Below are 24,115 nucleotides of genomic sequence, written 5' to 3'. Positions count from 1 at the left end.
ATGCTAAAGATGCATTACATTGTACCTTTAAATGTAATACAGCGTGTACTGAACTGTCATTTTGGAGAACTGTTATACAGCTAGTCTCTAATAACATCAGATGCATATAGCAACATAGAAAAAAATTCATCTAATCAAGTTTTATTTTCCTCTCCGAATGTCAAACTACTAAATCACTTGCTTCATACACGGCAGGACTATATGAAGGACCGTGTAGTCTACAGCCTGCACAACCAATTATTCCAGCCACTAGCTGGAATAATTGGTTGTAACATCAAGAGTTTCATTGTATCATATTTCCCAGGTGAAACTATGAGTTGATAATGTGATAAACTGAGTTATTTCTATATAGTGGCCCTATAGAGTTTTTTGATAAAGTCTTGCGGTTACTTGTGGGACTTTGTGGTCTCCTTATATGCAAATTTGGGGGTTATAATAAGCACTGAGGGATTTTTTAATTTTTAAAATAACAAACATATCTTTAAGATTTTGTCATGTAAAAGGGGACACATGAACAATTTTCAGCTTTGAATTTTGGTCTTAGTTTGGATCTAACTCTAAATGGTTTTATAACTTTGGTCTCCACTGGCCATTGTTATGTCATTTTGTTGAATATTTAATTCAGCAAGATTCAGCCTAGACTTCTGATGTTGTGCCTGGAATCATCTGGGAGTTACAGCTCCTAACACTCCTATTGGGACTACTTTGGACTTTCCCTTCCAGATCTTGTCCAGTTGTTCATGCAATCCCTGATATTTTTCAGTTTTCTCTTGCTCCTTCTTTCTAATGTTGCTGCACATTCTGCTCCGTGTAAAGCACCATGATGTCTGGTTAGTTGGCCAGCAGTTGCTTGTCTGTCTGGAACTGGAAGTCCCATTGGACCTTAGCCCCATTATTCTCAAATGCCTTCAAAGATGTCCCATTGGGAATTCTAATCCATATGAGGCACAGATATTCACATATATTGTTCTAGCCAGTTGGCCATGCCTTTTAATGTACACAGTCCCAGCTTGCAGCTTACATCCTGCTACTATGTGCTGTACTGCCTTGGGGGCACCTTTGGACAGTCTTCAGCCTGGGTCCTGTCAGGTGAGAAAGAGACTACTCACTCTATGCTGTTGTATAGGGCCTAGTCCTGTGCTGCCATGTCTGTAGCCAGGTCCACGTCAAATGTTGGGGAACCAGAAAGACAGTGAAATAAAATGTACTCTCCAGTATTAAAGCGTGTGTTTTGCTGATAGGTCCATCCACCCATTAACATCTCCCAATGCAAACTGTCACTCTATTATAACATCACCTCAATCTCTCCCATTGCTCCCATTATAATTACTACAGTCTCAAGAGGAATTTGTAGCTTGAACGTAAACATATGTCTATTGAGTCACTTGCTGAAATGAGTGATGCCGTCTTTCTTCAGGAGAAGACAGCCTGGATGGATTACATGCATGCATTGTTTTCCTGTGAATCATTTGTGCGTATGAATACAATCTGTATTCAGCAAGGGGAATAGCAGCCTCTACTATTACTAATAAAAATTACTATACAGGGAGTAATTATTGTATAGAAGAAGAATAAATGACTACTACTGGGGGAAAATGGAGTGTGATTACATATTTTACCTAAAGTATCAAAGTATGTCATAAGTGTCACAAAGTCTGCAGGATAGCCTCCATTTTTTGGGCCAGAACTGATTGTGTGATAGGCCATTTTCCAGTGTTGTGAACATACATCTGCAGAAAGTGAGAGAGCCCTCAAACAGTGCAGACAGCTAGTCATGGAGATGTGAGCGTTAAGACCCAAAGAAATGCTTCACAGAGAGAGCATTCAACCATCCTCCCTTTTCCTGGCAGTCACTACAGCAAACCTCACATCAGCATGAATGAAGGAACGGTAGTGAAGAAAAATGACATGCTGAGCTTTCTGGAAGGAGATGTCCTTCATGGGCTACAATACAGCAAATAGTGTTATTATCTATGACCACTGCATTCTGTTATTCCTCTCTCATCCCCTTTCCTTTTTGCTAACACTGTGACGAAGAAGGAGCCATACTTCACCTTGTTATTTACATGTAGCTGTAATAATCCTGCGTGCTCCTTCCCCTTCACATTCATTTTGATATTCTACAATATTTACGATTAGGGGCTTAGCAGCGCGTACACAGTGCAGGCAGAGAGTAATGAATAAATTAAGCATTAGAGCGAAGGAACAGATCTACTCAGAGGTCACATGTATTTTGCTGCCATTTTAAAACAGGCAGATCGCTGAGGAGCACGGAGGAAGAATACGTCCAGTCAGTTGCAGGTGAGCGGCTGTAAATGGGCGGGCGTCAAGGGAGCGCCTGAATAATTTATAGCTCCTCTTGTGCTGCACAAACAGAGGCGGCTTATTTCAAACAAAGAGAACATGATGTCTGTTATGAATTTTTGTTATGCTTTGTTTCGCTCTGTCAGGTTTGTACATTGCATTTTCATCTGCATCTGATTTCCTTTCATTCGATCTATCAAACTGCTGACATGCACTTGTAATCGATGCAGCTGCACATGCTTCCTAAGCAAAAAAAAGCTCGGTCAGGGTTTGGGTCGGAGAGCAAGAAAGCCGCATGTCAGGGTGCTCTTAATCTTTGATCCAATCTATCTCTCATTTTCCTGCAGCCTGAGACGTCAGTCTCCGGAGATGCCAGGTCTCACTGACACAATTCTCCTGAGAAACTCACAGCATGAACCGTTAAACATGGCGCTCTCGTAAGAAATCATACTGAGAGGCTGATTGCCATTTCTTACCAACTCCACCAGCATAGTTTAACACATTTATTAACTCTTCTGCATTCTCTGGGAAATCCTAAAAAATAAAGTCAAACAATTGAGATATTTGCACAATGAAAGAAAAGTTCAAAATAATTTCTTTTCCCCACATCTTGCACTGAGTTTACCAACATATTGTGTTTCTCTGTGGCTTTCATCCCCCAATCCAAATTCTCTTAATGGCAACAATCTCAAGTTACTATCTGACTTATTCTTGTTAGACAGTAAAGAGACAGATTGAAAGTAAGAAATGGGATTTATAAACAGCATTATACAAACAACAGCCTGCAAGCTAAAACTGCTTTTCTATGTTGCTGCTATAACTATTGTTGTTGTTGTGACTGTAGTGCCACTCACAAACAGCTATAATTCCTAAGTGCTTTGTGATGTCAAGTCTTGACTCACTGGATGTGTGCGCGCGCGTGCGTGTGTGTATAATTTCTTTAGTTGTTGTTTTTAGCTTCAGCTGTGCCTTCCTTTCAATGCTTTGACACTGTTTTGGCTTCTTGTTGTATTTGTGCTTGCTGCTTTCAAGGAAGAGCATCAGCCTGCAAAGACTGCAAGTGATGATAATGTCACTGGCAGCAACTTATCCATTTACATTATATCGATTTCAATTTTAAAGAAAAAGATCAGACCTGTTATGCAGATTTGCCTTCTGCGTTTGAGGGCGAGCTTTGCTTTTCTCCCCTCCTTTCCATTCTGCAACTCCAAACAAACCCACGTCTCCCTTGTCGCATGCATAAGGCTTCGCCATTATAGGGCATATCCCTCAACAGAAGGTACCCTCAATCTGTATTCCTGGTTTGTCCTTTACTGTTGAATTTTGTGACAAACGGTTTGGATTGTTTTGTATAATTTGCAAAAACAACTGAGAGATCACCACTTTTGCAAGGATAGGAAAGGTCAGCAGAAATAATAAACATCTCTTTAATTGATTTGCTAATTAGTTGCCAATTAAAGTGACCACATGCCTAATCATGTAAAACACTCTGTGGCCAATAAATACTTACTCAGCATCTGTTCTAGTTTTCCTGCTGCAACTTGCTGCTTCTTTTGAGCCTATTTTTAAAGGGAACATTTTAAAGGGGGCATGTAGTGTGTATTTCTAGGTCTACGATTTTATTCTGGGGCTCTAACGGCATATTTTTGCATGATTCACAGTTCATAAACTCCGGATTTGTATTATGTCTGTCTCTTTATTGAGCCCTTCAGGTCAGTTTCTATCTGAAAAATTATGTTTAAGGTCCTGTCTCTTAAATCCTTCCTCTCCATGAGCCCACTCTGTTCTGATTGGCAGGCTAAGAGAGGATGGCAATGGAAAGCTCACAAGACAAACAATAGTAGCTGGATTTTCTTTTCTTTTTTTAAATACTCTTTACTCAAAATCTGAATGTCTTATATACATTCATATATGTTTGAGCTGGAAAATGAGACACCAACAATGCACAGAGATATGGATAGAGACAGAAAGATACAAACAGCTACTTGTGGGCATGTACCAAAAATCTGACGTTGGATTGGTTGAGGTAGAGGTAATGTTGCAACAAGGGCACCCTGAGCAGGCATGGCTTTTCATTCAAGAAAGGTTTTGAAACAATGTTGCAGTATAACATAGAACTGACTTTGCAACACTCTATAAATCATAGAAATAGTGTCCCTATGTATCCCTGCTCTGAGAGTACATATTGTCACACACAGCTGCACTATCAGACTAGCAAAGCCTGCAGCAGAAACAACCAGTGCCACCAGGAATACAATTATCATTTGAATATAAAGAGTGTCAGTGATTATGTTTTTTAGCCCTGATGACCTAACTACATGATTTCTGTTAAAACAATTATAGTAAACACACTGCTTTATTAGCCTTGCCAGTATCGGGTTAGATCTCTTTTTGCCTTCAGAACTGCCTGAAGTCTGTGTGGCAAAGATTCAACAAGGTGAAAGAAGCATTCCTGGGAGAATTTGTTCCATATTGACATGATAGCATCACGCAGTTATTGCATATTTGTTGGCTTTACATCCAGGATGCAAATCTCCCTTTCAATTAATCCCATAGGCGCTCTATTGGACTGAGATCTGATGATCATCGGAGGCCATCTGAGTATCTTTTGTGCCAAGAAAATATTCCCCACACCATTACACCACCACCACCAACCTGAACTGGTGATATAAGGCACGATGGATCCATGCTTTCGTATCGCTTATAGTAAATTCTGACGTACTACCTAAAGGTTGCAGCAGAATGCAAGACTCATTGAACCAAGCCATTTCAATCGCCTTTCTTCTCCATTCTGATGCTCAGTTTGTCTTATGCTCTGCATGCTTAAACGGGGTTATTAGATATTTGTATTAATGAGCATTTGAACAGATGTACGTAATAAAGTTGAAATGGCTGGTTGCAAACTAAACATTTTGTTTGTTTGTTTTGTTTGTTTTATGAAGATGTATTTTTGATATAGTCAGTGCCTTGTTACCACATGTTTATATCTTACTGGCATCTGAAGTCTTACATTTGCAGAGAGTTTCCTACAACTTTTAAATTGATACTAATTACATAAATAGATAATAGGGGCACTGGCCCATGCGACAGACTTGAGGGTGTACTGACATTAGGCTCCAAATGAAAAGGACATTAATGGATGGATGGATGGATGGACATATGATAATAACTAATAATTTTAAAAACTAGAAATCTCCATTTTTTATTTGATATCTAGAGAAAAACAGTTATTACATCATTATTAAGTGTGTCCTTCCGCTTACTAATATCACTAGTAATTCAAAGTGTTTCACAGGTAGTAGAACTTACCAGAAATCTTCTCTGGATTAAGGTTACCTCAGTGTCTTTTGTGTCTTTGTATAATCTCAGACTGCATGTTGCTGACATCAGGTCACTGTGGGAGCTGTACCATCTGCTGCAGGACTCCTTGTTCTTCTTGTCGCTAAAGATAGCTCTTTATGACTTTGTTTGGTTCTGTGTTTTGGCTCTTTGTCATGTTACACAATGAATCTGGGATGTTGAGAAGTCTCCTTGATGGGTGTTTCATGATGAATAAGAGACTAAACAGCTCAAGTGCCTGAAAACTTTTGCACAATAGAGTAAAAAGATAATTACTGTCGTAGCTCCCTTTGCACTACAAAGCACGCTACACTGTATGTTTCACTGAAAACTGTTTAAACTATCAAGTCTAAACTATCAATAGGCCCCGATATTCCACTCTCAGTCTCTTTTTGCAGTGTGCTCAGGCATCTGTAAGCCAGTGCCTGTTCTCACACTTGAGAGTTAACATGTTGTCAGAAAGGTTTCTATATTTAGAGGCACCTCCCTGAGAGGTTGGCTAACTAAAGTTGAGGAAACACACTTCAGTTGGAAGAGAATCAGCTGGGGCAAGTTCTCAAGTCACAGAACTCTGTTGGAATTTTTAAGTCAGATATTCACTTGTCACATTAAAACAATCAGACTCGGGCTGTGAGCAGCTGCTGATCCTCTGATAATACAGGCACGCAAGACAGTGAGAGAAAGCTTGTGTTTGGAAAGTAAATATATAGAGATAGCTTATAAATACTTGATATAGTCATGCAATAAATAATGAATATATTGAAAATATAAAAAAAGTGACACCAAATTAGCCCAGCTATAAACTTTATGTAGTCTTTTTATGTTGTATTTGAAATGAAAAGAGAGATTTCTCTGTAGTTTTTAATCAAAGATCCAGGAGGATTACATCCCATTTGTGGCTTGTCTTTGGGATCAGACATCAATTTGCCTCTGTGTATGATAGCAAGTCTTGCCACACCGCATATGTGGGCAGGCAATGAGAGGAATGTTTGCTCACCTCTCCATCATAATCTGTTGTTCATCAAAGAGATCTATTTTCTGCCCTCTTTGTACCTTTTCACTGGACGGCAAAGTCTGACAAAGTGCCTGGGTCTGTGCTTTCTAATGATGATATATGAGAGTTATCCTGAGGATGTTGTCAGATCAGGGACTGTGTTGTGGGTGTAAACCTACGGGGTGACATGAGGTACTTTAAAAAAAAAAAAAAGTCTTTCTTCTGTGATTCAAAAAGATTATCTGGTGATGGAGTGCTACTCTTGAGAACCTTGAGGTTCTTTAACTCTGTTAAATAGACCTTAACGTTGACTATTATTAACCCCATTTTCTAATGTGTTTATCTATAATTGAAACTATCACGACTTAAGTCATTTCCAGAGGAAGGGATCTAAGCTGTTCAATAAGACACTAGCTCCTTCAAGGGTCTTGATTCACAGATAGCAGTATATATATATACACCTTTCTGTGATAAGAAGAATATGTGGTGTAATGCTGTTTAGAAAAATTGCCAGAACCTGGGTTTTTGGTGAATTTTCAAATATCTATGTGGTGGCAGAAATGAAGATTACTTTACAAATCTTTAAATACACACTCCTTAAAAAGGATTCCACTGCGTGTGAAATCTCGCTGTTGTTCAGCTTGTACTGCTTTGACACAGTGCGTTTTACAACAACGATTTCTCAAACTGACACAGAATAAAGAAGGGTCGCAGCCTCCTTCTGTTTAATTATAGCAACTTGAGAAAAGCAGCAGAAGCCATCAAAACAGCTATTTGCAAGGAGGGAGCCCAATTTCAAAATGAGGCAGAAATCTATATTTTGGTGCATTGATATTTGGCGTGTTGAATGTGTTCTCATTTTGCAAAGCACTAGACTCATGGCAGCGGTTTAGCTTTTTTTTCCTGCTGTATGCTAACATGAGAAAAACACACAAACCAACTGCAAAGCAAAGTGAGGTCTGAAATCTTGCATAGCTTAATAAAATAGTGCAAAAGTGTTCTATTTACAGTACTGTGCAGAAGTCTCAAGCCACCCCTCATTTCTTTATATTTTGCTTTCAAATAACCAGACATACCTATAATTATTTTAAAGTTGTTCTTTGGAAAATTGCTAGGTTTTTACTCGGTTTAATCCAGTTCTTCTACCTGATTATTGTCAAAGGAATGGCTTTTGTTTGTTAAGCCACTTTACACTGGCCTATGAATCACTCAACCTTAAAAAAAGCACCTAACTCAAGCGATGATTCATTGTTGTGTCTCCACACAATAAAACTTAGGAGAGAACTAGTTTTAAATTGTATCTTTAGATAATTTACTAGGTTGTTACTAGCAGCCTGTCACTAAACAAGTTCTCTTTAGAACACTTTGTGAAAAATAAAAACACAGTCTGATTGGATGTTTTTTTAGAAAAGCCATCAAGGTGTTTTTCAAAAAAACTTTTACCTGAAAACTTGGGATATCTTGGCATGGTCTGCAGTGTGGAAACTGGAGAAATGAAGGAAAAAGGAGGAAGTGACAGGCCTGAAAAATGGACCACAGCAGATGAATAGTATCTGAAAGTCATGTTCTTACAAAATACAAAACAAATCCAAAAACTGCCTGACTTAGGACTTAGAAGATACTGCATATCTGGTCCTTCATTCATCTAGTATTCACTGTATTCTTGTCAGAAACGGTTTCAGTGGAGGGATGGCTGTGAAGAAGCCATTTTTAAGAAAGAGAAACAGGGAGAAAAGGCTGAGGTTTGCCACGTACTGGACTGAAAATCAGTGGTAACAGGATGTATTGAGTGATGAATCAATTTTGTAAATTTTTGGCGCAAATTGTCACCAGTATATATGAAGGATGTCAGGAGAGAAGCACAACAGTGTACAACCATCTGTAAAACACTGAAGACTCGGTCATGGTTTGGGGATTTGTCTAATCTGATGGAATTAGGAGGATAGAGAACTGCAGTCAGATCCACAATGTAATATCATCTGGAAAATTTTTGAGCACCAGCTTTATTTTTTAATATGACCATAAATCAAACACACTGCCAATGCAGTAAAATCATACCTGGAAAGATAAATACTTAATGGATTGCTATCAGCCATGGATTGGCCTCCCCAGAGCCCAGACCTCAATATTATTGAAGCAGTGTGTGACCATCTTGATGGAGAATGGCACAAAAAGGCAGCCAACATCCAAAGAACAGCTTTGAATGTCCTTCAAGAAGTCCGGAGAACGATTCCTGAAGACTACTTAGAGAAATTACAAGAAAACTTGCCTAAGAGAGATCAGGCTGTGTTGAGGAATAAAGGTGATCATACATTAGAGTTGTTCTCTGTTTTTGAAATTTGAATAAATCATTACACCTATTTCCCATTTTCCAAGGAAAATAGACAGAAATGAGGAGTGGATGAAGACTTTTGCACACCATTGTATATACATACCAAAACGTCTACATTGTTGATTTTAGTCTTGCTTAGGGCAGATAATTAAATAAAGCACTATGGAAATTATTTTATTCTTAATAGAAAACTCTGCGAATTTTTATAACCTGAAGTAATGCTTATGAAGCTTTTGTCAACTTAAGGGAAGGAGAACTGTTAAATAAGCATTTTAACAGCATCCCAAAGTATCAGCACTAATTAAAGTGCACAATGATTATTTATTTACACGCTCATTTCGTTTTCTGCAAACTTACATTTACAACTAATGTGTTCTTCACCAATAGTGCCCTTAAACTGTCAGCAAGCAGCTCAGTATCAGTGATTGCAGCGTGCACAGATAAACCTGATTTGTTTTGAATGTTGAATCGGCAAATCTGACGGATTTGATTCAGTATTGTACAAATGCATTCGCTTTGCTCTTTTAGGACTGAGCAGAAAGAAAGCTAATCAATATATATGTCTTCGCAATCTTCACTTCACTCTTTAAACACAAGTGTTTTTTCTTTGCTTTTTTCTTTAAATAAACACAAAAAAACATTACATCCGGTTTTCAACTTTTCAGAAATAATGGCTTTCAACACTATCATTATCCTCCATAGTTTGACTTGCTTTACCGTGCTTCTTGAAAGATTTGTGAAAAGAAGAAGAGTGCTGCTGATGTTTGTAATCTTCTTTTTTCAATTTCTAAAAGAAACAAAAAAAAAACCCCAACTAGATAAATCAAACACATTTGCACTAACAATGACATATAGACCAATCAGACATAACATTATGATCACTGACAGGTGAAATGAATAACACTGATTATCTCTTCTTTATAGCACATGTGATTAGGGAACAAGAATCTCCAAAGCTGGAGCTCTTGTGGGGTGTTCCTGGTCTGCAGTGGTCAGTATCTATCAAAAGCGCTCCAAAGAAGCAACAGTGGTGAACCAACGCCAGGGTTATGGGCGGCCATGTCGTCCGAGCCAACAGGTTTTAATTGTTTCCATTGCTGAAAAAGTTAATGCTGGCTCTGATAGAAAGGTGTTAGAATAGACAGTGCATTGCAGTTTATAGTATATGGGGCTGCATAGTCACAGCAGCCATCTTGACCCTGTCCACCACCAAAAGCAGCAATAAAGAGCAAGGGAGCATCAGAACTGGACCACAAAGCAATGGAAGAGGTTAGCCTGGTGTAATGAATTACGTGGATGGCTGGGGACGAGTGCAACTCTTAAATTGGGAGCACAAGGCACCCAGATGTACTATGTGAAGACGGCAAGCTGATGGAGGCAGTGTGATGTTTGAGCAATAATTGTCTATGGAAACCTTGGGTCCTGCCATCCATGTGGATGTTATGTTAACATGTTGCAGAACAACAACACCCTTTCATGAAAACAATATTACCTGATGGCTCTGGCCTCTTTCAGTAGGATAATTAGCCCTGCCACAAAGGAAAAATGGTTCAGGAATGTCAATTTCAAAAATGATTCAGTTCTCAATTCAATCGAGCATCTGTGGGATGTGATGGACAAACAAGCCCAATCCATGTATTGGCACATCTATCTATCTATCTATCTATAAATAACACCAAATACATGAAGGACACTATCTACAGTAATGAACTGGCCTTACTCTGTGCTGAGCTCTGTTCTTTTCAGTCTTCCTGTATAACAGCTTTTAGAGGGAAAATGAACCAAAGTACTGTAACCTGGATTGCACATGTAATAACATGTCAAAGGTGTCAAACTCATTTCCTGCACTCAGCTCGCTGCCAAAGGAGACCAAAATCACCTCCCTGAGAAAATAAATCATAATCCCGAGACCGTGTCGTCCACGTTTTTTTAATTTACACCACTGAGTTAAATCTTCTCTTTGCTAAACTAATTCGAAGAACTCGATCAACTCAACACAGAATCGCAGATGTTCTGCTCATTTTAGAAAGTCCATAAGAAGCTCTACATCTCGTTTTATGTATTTCTAGGTGAATTCAATTGCTAATGCAAGTGTTTTGCCTTTAAAAGACTTTCTATTTCTATCCAAGTGCCAAATAAACTGATAGCTGCTTTCCTGTGCAGCGCTCCAACGAGACACTCCCTTTGTGCAGAATGTATCCTGCAGAACTGCCAGTTCAAAGGAAGAAAAAAATCAATGTCCTCTCAAAGTGCCACATTATATAAACCCCAGCAATCAGAAACATGATCAGATTCGATATTTGCACTGTTTTGTGGCCATGTTCACTGACATATCATGATATGGTGCATTTGCAGTGTTGTTGTTAATCTTCTTCTTTTTTTTTTGCACTGTTACATTACAGTATATGTGAAGCTTTTAGATTTTTTTTCCTTTTTGTATGAAAATTTTAAATGTATTAAGTGATTAAGAAATAAGATTTCTAAATCACTTAATACATAATAATAATAATGTGCTTTGTATATCTAGAAAGACACTAAGTATGATGAAAGTCCATCCTCCCATTCTTTCCCAACACACCAGAAAGTCTGCCTCTAAACCAACCAGCGAAGTTTGCAGCAGGCTGTGACGTCAAAACCACATAAGCATAACCCCCACTAGAAGAGATCTGCCTGAGTAGGCACAGACCCTCTGCTTTTTGACTGAGCAGCCACAGTCCAACACTGCTATTTCCTCGCCAGAGTCGCTTTTTCAAACTAAAATATCTCAATCAGGAGCATAGAACACCAAATCTGTTGTTGGCTGTAAGATTGAACACACGAGTCTTCATGTACTCCCAGCATCTGGGGAACTAAATACAAGTGGATTACTTTTATTTTTATGGCAATGTGGTCTGCACCACAGTGGCAAAATCCTTATCTCACAGCCAAGAGATATTTCGAAATTGTAATGCTGAGGCACAGATAGAAATGCTGGAAGCCTGGAAACCAAAAATTGTGTTTTTATCGTAGTGTTTTTTGTTTGTTTCTCTCTGACTCTCTGCGCTTACACATAACTTATTTAAACACAGGCAAATTCCTAATAAAGCCTTCCTCGTTTTTCCTTCCTGTGGCCAGACAACGGAATTAGTGAAAAGAAAAACATGACTGACATGCTGCATGTGTACTACATGTTAATCAGCAGTCACTACAAGCCATTTCCAAAGACATTTTTTGGCAAAGTTACCCTGGACATATTGTTTATCTACTGTAAAATGAAAAAGTTAGAAACAACAAAATGTCTCAAACAGCTGCCATATCAGGTGAATGTGCTGCTGCTACCATTGGCTTATCCACTGTGTCACTGGCAGACCTGTGTGTGGCGGGTCTGCTGGATTTAAAGCTACAGACACTGAAACATCTCTTAGATCCTGACACTCTGTTTAGATTTAATAATATTCTGTATGACAACCGGAGCTGAAACTTGAAATACACGATCGTTGGACATAACTTGTTAAAAAGGGTTACAGTCTGAAAACTAAAGCTGTTTTCACACGTGTGCTGAAGTCTTGAACTTCGCAAGACATCACCCAGAAGAGCTGCATGTGAGAACAAAAAATGTCAGAATCAATCTGTATAAGGTCCATGTGATGTCAGATGGAGCCCAAGTGTGAACAGAGCGAGTAATTGCCCAGAGATTTCACAAAGGTGAGTGTGCATTCTGATGACATTTCTATCATGTCACCTGCACGCTCTATCCTGGTGTCCCCCCTCCCCAAGCCCCTGCCTAAACCAAAGAGTATCTCCAGTAGTGTCAAACACACATGCTATGTGTGAAAGAGCAACACTGGAAAGTGCGCGTCCCTGATCATTCAGACAGTTACGTGTGACATTTATGTGTGAAAACAGCTAAAAGCTGGGGCAGAAAACATGTTTTGTAATAATAACCTTTTCGCATCTTATGACTCAGGTGGACTGCAAAGAAACAAAAAACTCTGCGCCTCCTCTTTCTTTACAGGTTAAAGCCTGATACAGCAGCTTTTGCCCAAACATAGATCTTTTTAGACCAAACTGGGTGAGTAATACAAAGTGGAATGAAGAACAACATTCAGGGAAATAAGATGTATGGGTGCAACGGGGTGAACAGATGACTTTCACCTAGGAGAGTGAGGTTCAATTTGAGTGAAGCTAAAAGTCAGCAGTGACTTGTTTTTGGTGGTATGTGCGCGTGCTCATCTGGAGGGGGGGCTTAGACGAGAGACATATTTAAATTCTGCTGTGTGTTTTCTTTTTTTTTGCCCCTTCAAATTTCAACTTACTGAAAGGATCTGAAAACTCTCTCCACCACTGGTTAAAACCTCCTACAAGCTGAGAAGATCATGAAAATTTGATGACTGTAATAAATTACTGTAGAAGCTTTAGACCACAGATAAGACAGCACCACTCTCCTTAAGTACAGACCTACCAGGTGATTACTGTAAACACAGGAAAACTAATTTAGCAAGGGTGTATCAAGTCATTTTACTTCTTTGTTCTCAAATAATAACTTTTGTTTCAGGTTATGGGAATGTTGACACACAATTACCACTGTAGTGGCTTTCATGACATTGATGAAGCTATAAGTAAAGAGCTTGAAAAGCCACAGCATGTCCATTCTTACTGGAGCAAGAAATACATTTTTACACTTGTCGCAAATAAAGCAAACGTGAAAACAATAGAAGAAAAAAATCTAAAGCGACGTCACAGTAAGAAGCTTGTATCCTTTGTTTTTTTGGGGTTTTTTTGCACAAAGGCATTTAGGAAAACTTGTCATTAGAAACATCCAGCTGCTCTATTTTCTGAGCGGTGATAATGTGCTCTCGTAAGACTTTTGACAAGAGGAAGCACACATGAGGCATGAGTTCATGCTGAGTTTATGTCATGTGAGAGTACAGCAGCTGAAAAGCAGCTTCTATCTATCTGCAAACAGAAACACGAGGGCAACTTAGAATAACAGCGGCACATTATAGGTGTTCATCTACCAAGGATCCTGTTTAAGGTGTGATATATGCTTCATTGGAGGCTCATAAATAATTACCTCATTACATAATGGTGAAGACAACCTTCCTTCCCTTAGTCATTATTTACTGTATAAAGAAAATTCCTTTGAATGTATATGACAAACCGCCAATTCCTGAGGAATATCAATGTTGCACACATTCATAAGTTTATCAAACCATCTATTGTATGTATTCTCAATCCGTGTTCGCAGCAGCCCAGGGTGTTTTCTGCCGTTCATCAGAGAGGCTGTTTTCCCTATTGAGATAAGAAATTAAATCTGCAGGAGCAGAGGATGCTGGGTTTGCTGCAGGGTGGTGAAGCAGCAGCTCTGATAATGGAGCCGACTCCCATTGCGCAGGCTATGAGGCAAACAGCCGTGGCGCCAGCCCAACCCTGCCTATGTGAGAGGATAGTTAACAGAGTCACTCAGCTGAGGATCTCTCTCTCGTTCTCTCTCTGCCGCTCTCTCCTTTCTGTATGTGAACATGTGGTTAAAGCTGTATGTGACAAAGCAAAGGAAAAGTATGAGACGCTGTGCTTTTGAATTGCTCCGTTTCTCAATTCGAGCTAGTGTGTGGGAGAAAAAAGGAAATGAAAGAGTAAAACTGCAAGCTTCGCCTTTGTGAAGGGAATATGCTCGCATGATGAGTCAAACATATTGACCCTGAGCGATCGATCGTGTCAAAGGGTGACAATATTCCTTTAGCATATTGTTATCAAAGCCTCTTCCTTTCTGTCCGACTGCCGCCATCACTTTCCTCTCACATTAACAGTCTGGATGTTTTGTAGAGTGTTATGCAAATGTAAAGAGGGTTTTAATTTCAATTTGGGAACTCACCAGAATACTGGGCTGTTTTGGATGCTCCTCACAGGGTTCAGTTCAAAGCAGCCTGCGGAGAGAAATAAACGGTCACACCTTAATGTGCAGGCACAAATAACATTGGGGGCCATACGGCAGCAGTTGTAATAGTGTCAGAATTGTAAAAAGGTTCAATTTATAGTTCAATCTTTGATTCCATCCCAGACTTAATACAAATGATTTGATATTTTTGTATTGGTGGAACAAAACATTTTCTGCCTACAGAGCCTCTTACCCAGGTAGAATTTTCAAGAAGAAATATCGCTCTTCTTGCCTCCTACTCTAAAGAAGATTTCCAGCTTTATATAGATAATTAATAATTTTCTCAAGTCTATATAATAATTAACCTTGGATTGTCATTACAGCTATTAAATAGGATGAATGGATTCAATGAATGCCAACTGCTGAATGCTGAACATGTAGTTTCTGGAGGTTTTGCGACCTTCTTTTGTGCCATGCGCTAAGTAACACACCGCATTATCGCTGCAAATTTTATTATTAAGATGTCAGCCATAGAAAAATCGAGAGGTTCAGTAAAGGTAATAACTTTAATAGAATGATAAAGAAATACCGTAAGGTATTTTAATCCCATACAGCCTCCACACTGACCAAGCGATTAAAGATTATATTGCGGGCACAGAAACAATCTATCCCAGCTCATTAATTACACCCGCCTTTTCAGTTAAACAGTTATTTAATGAATTAAATTAATCATCTAACTAATCATTTCATTAATGAACAACATCTGCACTGATTCTTCTGCACTGTCTCAAAGCTGTGAACCAACCTTAAACCTCTTATTAGCAATACCAAAACCTTTTACCACCTTTATGCTAAAAAGTCAAAGCAGGAAACAGGTTTTACAGATAGATGGCTTTAGCTTTCGCTCTCCAAATTTTTAATAAAAGACATTTTATGAATTCATGAAGATATTAGCTCATTTGGAATTTGATGGCAACACAAGGCTGGAAAAGTAATTGGTACTAAACAGAAAAGACTTGAAAATCATTTAGCAAAGAATTAGGTTAATTGGCAACAGGTCAGTAACACCACTGGGTCTAAAATAGCATCTTAGAGAGGAAGAGTTTCTCAGAAGATGCACAAGATACCCGAATTTGCAAAAGACTGCATCTACAAGTTACAGAATCATGTTTCTCAACAGAAAATTGCAAAGGCTGGGAACATCTCTTATACCTCTCTATGGTACATAACATCATCAAACAATTCAGATTATCTGGAGAAATCTCTGTGTGAAACAGGCAAGGCCAAAACTCAATATTAGAGGCCTGTGATCTTCAGGCCCTTAAGAGCTCCTGCATTAAAATCACTGCATGGGGTCAGGAACACTTCCAGAAGTGCAAGCTGAAGCTCTTTCACACAAAGAAGAAGCCATATGTGAACATGACACAGAAATGCCACCATCGTCTTCAGGCCATTTGAAATATAACGAGGCAATTGAAAAACTATGAACATCTCTGATCTGCATCCTCCAGATAAAAGAGAAGAGGGACCATCTGACTTGTTATCAGCATTTAGTTCAAAAGCCCAAGTTTCTGATGGTATGGGGATGCATTACTGCTTATAGGACTGGCAGCTTCACATCTGGAAAGGCACCATTAATGCTAGAAGGTATATACAGGTTATAGGGCAACATATACAATGTCTTGCATATTTCAGCAAGTCAATGCTAAAGAACATACTGCAGCTATTGAAACAGCATGGCTTCATAACAGAAGACTCCCTGAACTGCTGACCTGGCCTGCCTGTAGTCGAGACCTTTCACAGAGTAAAAACATTTGGACCACCAGGAAGTGAAAAATACAGCAAAGAAGGCCCAGGGCTGTTGAGCAGCTCGAATCCTTTATCAGACAAGAATGAGACAACATTGCTCTTCCAAAAGTCCAGCAGCTGCTCTCCTCAGTTCCCAGATGTTTACAGACTGTTGTTAGAAGAAGAGGGGATGCTACACAATCATAAACACAGCCCATTAAACACAAAGATGTGTTGCTGCTATTAAATTCAGAATGAGAAATTGTCCAATTTCTCAGCTTAAACATTTCATATGTTTTTGTGGTTAATTGCAAAAAAAGTTATTTCATTCTGATTTTCTTCAGATTTTACATAGTGACCCAACTCGAGTTCAAAGTACTGCATGCCAAAAATATTCCACCAGATATTTTTGATCCGTCAACTTGTATTCAAGTGAGTAAAAATTTGTTGTTGTTTTTTTTTAACTTACAACAACTAACTCACATCACCCACCATTAAAAACCCAGTGGTAGTATCTGGCAGACAGATCATCTGTTGTTAATACGTTTTTGGATGTAAATAGGAAAAGTTTCAAGCTAAATTATGAACTGATTCTTTGCCTCTTGATTTGACAGCATACGTGACAAATGATCCTTTACTTCCTCCCTTCTACATTAAAGCACTGACTGGTTATAAACCCAGCATGTACCATCTAAGTTTGGTGTAAATACTTTCCCAAATACACAAAGAAAATGTTAAACCTCATTTAAGCCACTGCAGAAATGTAAATACGTTAAAATTGTTCAAGGCAGCTTTCTTCCTGTCTCTCCCCAGTTCACTAAATGTGCACATGGAGCTATCATTTTCAATTGAAGCTTTAGGAGATGAAGGAAAAGAGGAACAGTTTTTCAGGAGTAATGACAACATAGGAATAGCTCTGATTCTCCTCTGTCAAATTTAATTGCCAAAACAGCCATCTTGATTAAAATCTCAACAGCCCTTTTTATCAGTCCCAGCCATGGCAGAGAAAGCGTGTTTGTCCAAGCAATAAATATTTACCAACCCAAACTCTCCATTCTACCGAGTGTAAACAAGGTAAGTCTCTACAAAAGACCCTGACATTGAGAGCAACCTTTAGAGGTTGTTCAGTAGCAATCAATTACATCAGATAGAGACATGCCCCCACTTCTTCTTCTGTGTCAAGTTTGCAGCTCACCTCCTGCCTACACGGGCTCTCTTAATGTGCACTGTGGGTGATATTCCAAACATTAGCTAAATCCAAAATCATCAAGTTTAATCTAATACAGCTTATTTTCTTTTCCATTACATAATGTCAAAGAGCCAGCATTCCCTGACCTAAACAGCGATGTGAAAAGTACAATTTCATGGTTGCTGCTCTTCCCTGAGATCCCTATTCTATCTCTGTGTTCTTAAAGGACTAAAGATTTGACTAATACATACTGTACACACTGGAGCTGCAAATATCACCAGTGCTTTTCAAGACGGTTTAAGCCGTCATAGTACATATTGTAAATGCATGCTACCTGCCCCTCCATCGACTCATCAAACTCCCACTCAGACACATCAAACACATCCAGCGCGGGCGCATCGGCAGCCGTTTGAGTGACATGCCGATTGGTTTTGTGAGAGGATTTTCTACTCTGCATATGGCTGATTGCTGCTATTTTTCTAATTAAAAACACTGTAGAGGGATGTGTGACTTCCAGTGGCGAGGAGAAAGGTCGGATGCTCGAAAACAAAAGCAGTTTTGCTTCAAAACATCTTTCAGAGATCAGATGTCATTAGACTCATATACCGCCTCTAGCCAGTTCTTCAGTTGTGCCAAAACAGATGGTGTGTGTAGCTTTTAAAGCTCGACTCCTGTGGCTAAAAATATATAGGGCTCGGAGCTTGTTAATTCCCTTCAATCAATATATTTGCCCTTATTTTCTCTATCGTTACAAAGAAAAGTAACTCATATTGATTATTATTTCCCAGACTGAAATTTTTAATGATTTAATTCACCCAAATCTACATATCTTAAGTATTTTCTATCATACAGTGAGAAGTAACGTTTCATATGCTGACATTCACAATGCAGAAGCACAAAAGATTTTTGCTACAATGAATAATTTAGCTAAATACCAGCTAATTCTATACATTTAAAGTCTTATATAATTGTTATACTGGTGATTTCTATTTGACTGATGATTCATTAGATACTGCAGCAGTGAGTGTGGAGGTTTGCTTCTCCCTGCTTTTGTTAACCCAGCGTAGCAACCCAGGCTTTTCATCTGCAGAACATCCTCAAGGACAAACAGCTTTTTGTTCACCACTCTTTGAGAACCTCAGCCGTTCAGTACACAGGGTGAGGCAGCCGTTTGGACAGAGGTAAGCTGGGATTTTAATCACGCCCTGCATATTGACAAAATGGAAGCTTTTAGATGACTACTCTAGTTTTATCCCCCCAAAATGATGTCACGTTACTGATGCCCATAGAAACTTTATCAGTCGAAGCACTCTGTAGAATTCCTAATGTGTTTTTCATTAGTAATAATCATGACTCAGCAGACTCAAACTGATGGCAGTAATAGCACCAGGACCACCTTTAGCAGCAATAACTTTAAGTAATCATTTTCTCTATGCCTTTATCAGTCTCTCACATCACTGTGCAGAAATTCTGGTCCACTCTTCTTTACAGCGTTGCTTGAGTTCAGTGGAGGATTGCAGAAAGGTCGCTTATATACAGAGTTCACGGTCAATTCACGATATCTTCTGTGGCTACAAATAACACCCAAATCATCGCCCCTCCACCACCATGCCTTCCAGTTAATGTGAGACATCTCCATTTTGGTCTCATCTTTCTAAGGACGCTGTTTTGTGGTTTGTTCAAATGCAACTTTATGTTTCAAATGCAACATGCTGCCATGTTTTTTTGTTGTTTTGCTTTTTTTAGAGAAAAGAGGTTTTCTCCTGGAACCTCCAAGCTAGACTTGTTCAGTCATCTCTTTAATTCTGCTGTTATTAGCTTTAACATTTAACATGCTAACTGAGGTCTGTAGTGTAACGGGGTCCCCAATTAACATGCAGGTTTTAGATCTCACCCTGGGTCAACACACCTGAATCATGATTGCTCATTACCAGGCCTCTGGAGAACTTCAAGACATGTTGTAATTTATCCATTTAAATCAGCTGTGATGGATAGGACACATCTTGCAGGGACACCGGCCTCGTGGACTTTGGGGACCCTGATGTAGCGCTTTGGGTTTCCCCAATTTTTCTGACCATTAGATGGTCTGACCTACGGAATTGTGTTATGGTGTTACCACACATGCTCCCAACCAGCAAACTGCCAAAATTTCTGCTTGTGGTCACACAAAGTGGATTTGATAAGCAGTACATTGAAAGACCCTGGAATATTAAATCTCTATACCTCTGTCTAAAATATGTTTAAAAATAGCAAGCACATAGAATACACACTTCTCTATCACTCTGCTTGACTTGCCAGAAGGTTAATGTAAATATTTTAAGGCCATGGCCCAGGTTGCGATCACAAAAGCAAATCTAAAAACAAATATTTAAACTGGGGTTATGAACCTAACCAGTCAGATGAATTGTAAATAGTAAGAGGCATATGGGGGCCTAGGGAGTCTAAGCAAGACCTGTGTTTTCTCCCTGCTTGATACCTTATCTTGAAGCAATCAGTGTTGAATACACAACAAGAAGCGACATGGTGAGAAGAAAAAGGATGCAAAGATGCAAATACCCACGCCATTACAATGCATGTTAAAGTGATGGTTTGACTGCAGTGTTTTTCCTCTCTTGAGGATGTTAAATATGCTGTGATTTTTATCAGACACCAAATAGCCATATTACACTGTTGCCTCCGCTGAGCGCGATTTAGCAGACAGCATATGGCTCTCTTAGCATGCCCACAGTTGGCATACTGTCCATTACCAGTACCTCCAGGGCAGCCAATGTGACCTCTAGAGAGGAGAGCGCTCCCAGACAAAGGCAACAACCTAAGGCAAAGGCCAGCTGAGGGCTGAACTGCAAAGAGCGGGGACACATGAATGCACAAATGCAAAAATGTGCTTATGTTTTACGATAACATTTATCATGACTAGGATGTTGTGACTCCTTTGTTAGGAAGGAAATCTCTTTGTGGTGCAGACAGTGACCACTGAGACACTGAGCAATAATACAAGATGCCTGAGAGAATCACATCAAATAAGATACGCTCTAATAATTGCCATGGTTATGCAGCTATTTTTAATAAAAAAGCACACAGTTACATTTGCAAGTCTGTGTTATCCTAAACTGTGTACTACATATATAAGTCAGTGAACCACAGAGAGCAAGGTGACTGAGTAGTACCCTTTAGTCATCTCATATGATAAACTATAAACAGAACACGGCTGTGCACAACTTGGCCAAAGAGGTCAGCAGCGTCAGCGGCGTGTCTTGGACATGCAAACTAAGAGCATGTGAAGAATCAGAGTTTCCCCTCAAATCTTGATGAGTCAGGATGGATCGTCTCCGTGGCTCATCATCTGATGCTACGGTAGTAAGCTCTTTCCCCCTCCCCTTTCCCCCTTGCGAACAGAAGCCTCTGATGATGTCCGTAATGCTATTTATACACTTAGGCACACTCAGCACATTTACCAGCATCACATAAATAATCAGCAGGTATGAAAGACAGCGTGAAAGAAGAATAGGTTTGCTTTAAAACAACAACTTCTGGCTTCCTAATTTCACAGAGAAATGTACCAAGTGTGGAACAACACAGTTCTGGCTGCATCTCCCGGGTTATTTCATTCTGTGCTGATGTACTCGGCTCAAAACTGAAACTGAGGTTTTACTGCAGACATAAACAAGCAACTGTCTGTAATAATGGGCATTTTTAATGCAAAATCTTTAATGGGCATATAGATTCTTCTGAGCAGTATATTACGGTGCCAGAGAGCTTAAACTCCATATCAGAAACATTTCACGTTTCTTACTAATAGGACACTGCACAACTTTAAATTCTCTGCAGAGGTGTGCTGTAGCAACTGGCCACTTAGTTTTCTAAATAAAAAACAAGAATACATCATTCATAAGCTAAAATAATTACCACACCATACCACTGCAAAACATTTTTGGTACACTAGCTGATGAGCATGTTACAACACAAAAAATAAAATATTGCTGTTATATATATATATATATATAATATATATATATATATATATATATAGTATATATATATATATATATATATATATATGTATGTATAATATATATATATATATATATATATATATATATATATATATAAGCATGCATGTTATATGCACATGACAGTAATAGAGATAAAAAAAGAAGCATGTTGTACCCAAAGTATTGCTTTTTTTCTCCTTTTTTGCTGTTATTGGTATTATTATTCAGCCCTAGACTTTGCATTAGTGGAACTGTTTTTTGTTTTTCTCTCTTTTTTTTTTACCCTTAATTTGAAGGCAGACTGTGTACAGAGTCCAGAAATGAAACCCCACGATTTTATTTCTGCAAAAATGGCTGCAAATTTGAACACAACTGCAAACAAATGATGTAAACACACATCGTGTCCAAAAATGCTATTGAATTTTTGGCCCCGCAGTTAATTTGGCATTCTGGAATACAGTCTCTCTCGTTAGACTGCTTGCACTGACTGTCTAGTCGCCAGTACTACATAATCACGCCCTTCATTTACATCTCCTACTAATGTTTACAGAAAAATAAACATGGAAACATACAGATACAGAGTATTATGAGCAGCTTCGGTAACAGAAGCTAATGTCTGCTGTGTTCATTCCATTTAAGGCAGCAGACTATTTACTCAAGGGGTTCAAGGAGAATCCAGACCAGCTTCCCTGTGAGAAAACTGTTCCGGTGCAGGAGGGGCCAAGCCCCAAAGCACTAAAATACTGCACCCCAAACACGATTATCCAGCACTTCAAATATTCTTCCAAGGGTACATCATGTCCCTGTTTAAATTTGTGTGACACAAAAATCCTTCCAGGCTTATATTGTGTTAGATGTGATTTTTCAAATTTAGACACACAGTAAGAATTGACATGACAATAAAATATACATTTACTGCTTTCATATGTTATCCAATTTAAAATGTTTGTAAATGAATTAAACGCCACTCGCTTGCCACTCTTTCGGTGTCTGCATTAATTTAAAAAATAACAGGAGTGTGTAAGTACAATACAGATATGAGTATGCACTGCTTTTGCCTGTTTCATAAAACTGCACATTCTGTTTTGCAGACTTTAATTAGACCTTTAGTACTGCAGGGTTTGCTAGAAAAGTTGTTTTAAGAGATTAACACAGAAGCAAAAACTCAAACAGAAAGAAGGTACGTGACAAAACCAGCCATCAAAGCAAACAGGTAATAACCAAAAGACAAATATGAACACAGAGAAAAGAAGAAGCACTAACACTAAACATGATAAGAGTGACGGGGGGAAACAGAATGAGGAGACAAAACAGAGGAAGGAAAAGAAAGACTGGGGATACTGGGAATAAAAAGAACACAAGGAATATCAAAAAAATCAAAACAGGAACAAAAACTCAATAATTACTAAACAGAAAGCTGGGACCATGATATGACCAAGCAGAGGGACTTGCTTAAGGTAACAATATCCACCCCCCACAATGCATACTAAGTGAAATGAATGGAAAAGTCAAGCTGCATAGGTGCAACTCTCATTGTGAGGACAAAGGGAGCATTGTGGGACAGCAAAGTCCCCAAAACACATAAGGGGAGATTTTCTTTTTAAATCTCTAGTTTCTTTATTGTTGCACTGACATATGTCTATAAAACAGCTAATGGGAGGAGCAGACTGATAAAAACCCATAAGTTAACTAAATGAGCACAATGAGCTATGCAGAAGTTGAGCAGTGGCTTCGTTGAAGAGTTGGCTTGAACAGGAAAGGGAAAAACCACAGCACGGTTTGGCTGCAGTGGACAGTTTTTCTTTATTTATTTTATTACTTGATTTCCTTGCACTACAAAGAAGCTTTTGTGTGTCATGACTTCTTTTTTTCCTACCACAGTAGAGGATAAGTTAAAGCAACAACAAGAGCACAAACATCAGAACGTTACCAGTTGTTTCACATATTTCTGACACTGCCCCCCAGTAACACTAGACAGCTACAGTATGTAGACGTGTGTCTGCAAGGCTCTGCAAACACAGCTAGCACCAAGCTTATAGCACCAGTGCTGAGACTCCACAGCATCATGCTGGAGGCTTGATGCACTGGCACTCCCAAAGTGACGCTCCTCAACAACACCAGAGAAGCAGTGCTTATACTGTATGCAGCTGAGGATATTTACAGTATAAAACCACCAATTCATCACATATACACGTAAACCCACATTATTACTCTGATTATTAAATGTCATAAGGATGGTGATTGATTCATTTACAAAGCTCATGTTAAAACAAAGAATAAAACCAAAAAATCAATAATAAAGATAAATCATTGTTGAAAT

General features: G+C 38.9%; 1 protein-coding gene across 5 annotated transcripts in view; it reads right to left on the bottom strand.

The window, feature by feature from the left end:
- Window positions 1-24,115, bottom strand: part of lrfn1 (leucine rich repeat and fibronectin type III domain containing 1) — a 125,733-nt gene that overhangs the window by 49,671 nt on the left and 51,947 nt on the right. For all 5 annotated transcript variants that reach the window (XM_039622453.1, XM_039622454.1, XM_039622451.1 and 2 more), the window contains one exon: window positions 14,824-14,875. The gene's annotated coding sequence lies outside the window, so the exon portion shown is untranslated. The remainder of the gene's footprint in view (window positions 1-14,823; window positions 14,876-24,115) is intronic.

Source organism: Oreochromis aureus, linkage group 14 (assembly GCF_013358895.1).
Source record: "Oreochromis aureus strain Israel breed Guangdong linkage group 14, ZZ_aureus, whole genome shotgun sequence".
Classification (NCBI taxonomy): domain Eukaryota; kingdom Metazoa; phylum Chordata; class Actinopteri; order Cichliformes; family Cichlidae; genus Oreochromis; species Oreochromis aureus.
This window is presented reverse-complemented; position numbering and strand designations above follow the sequence as displayed.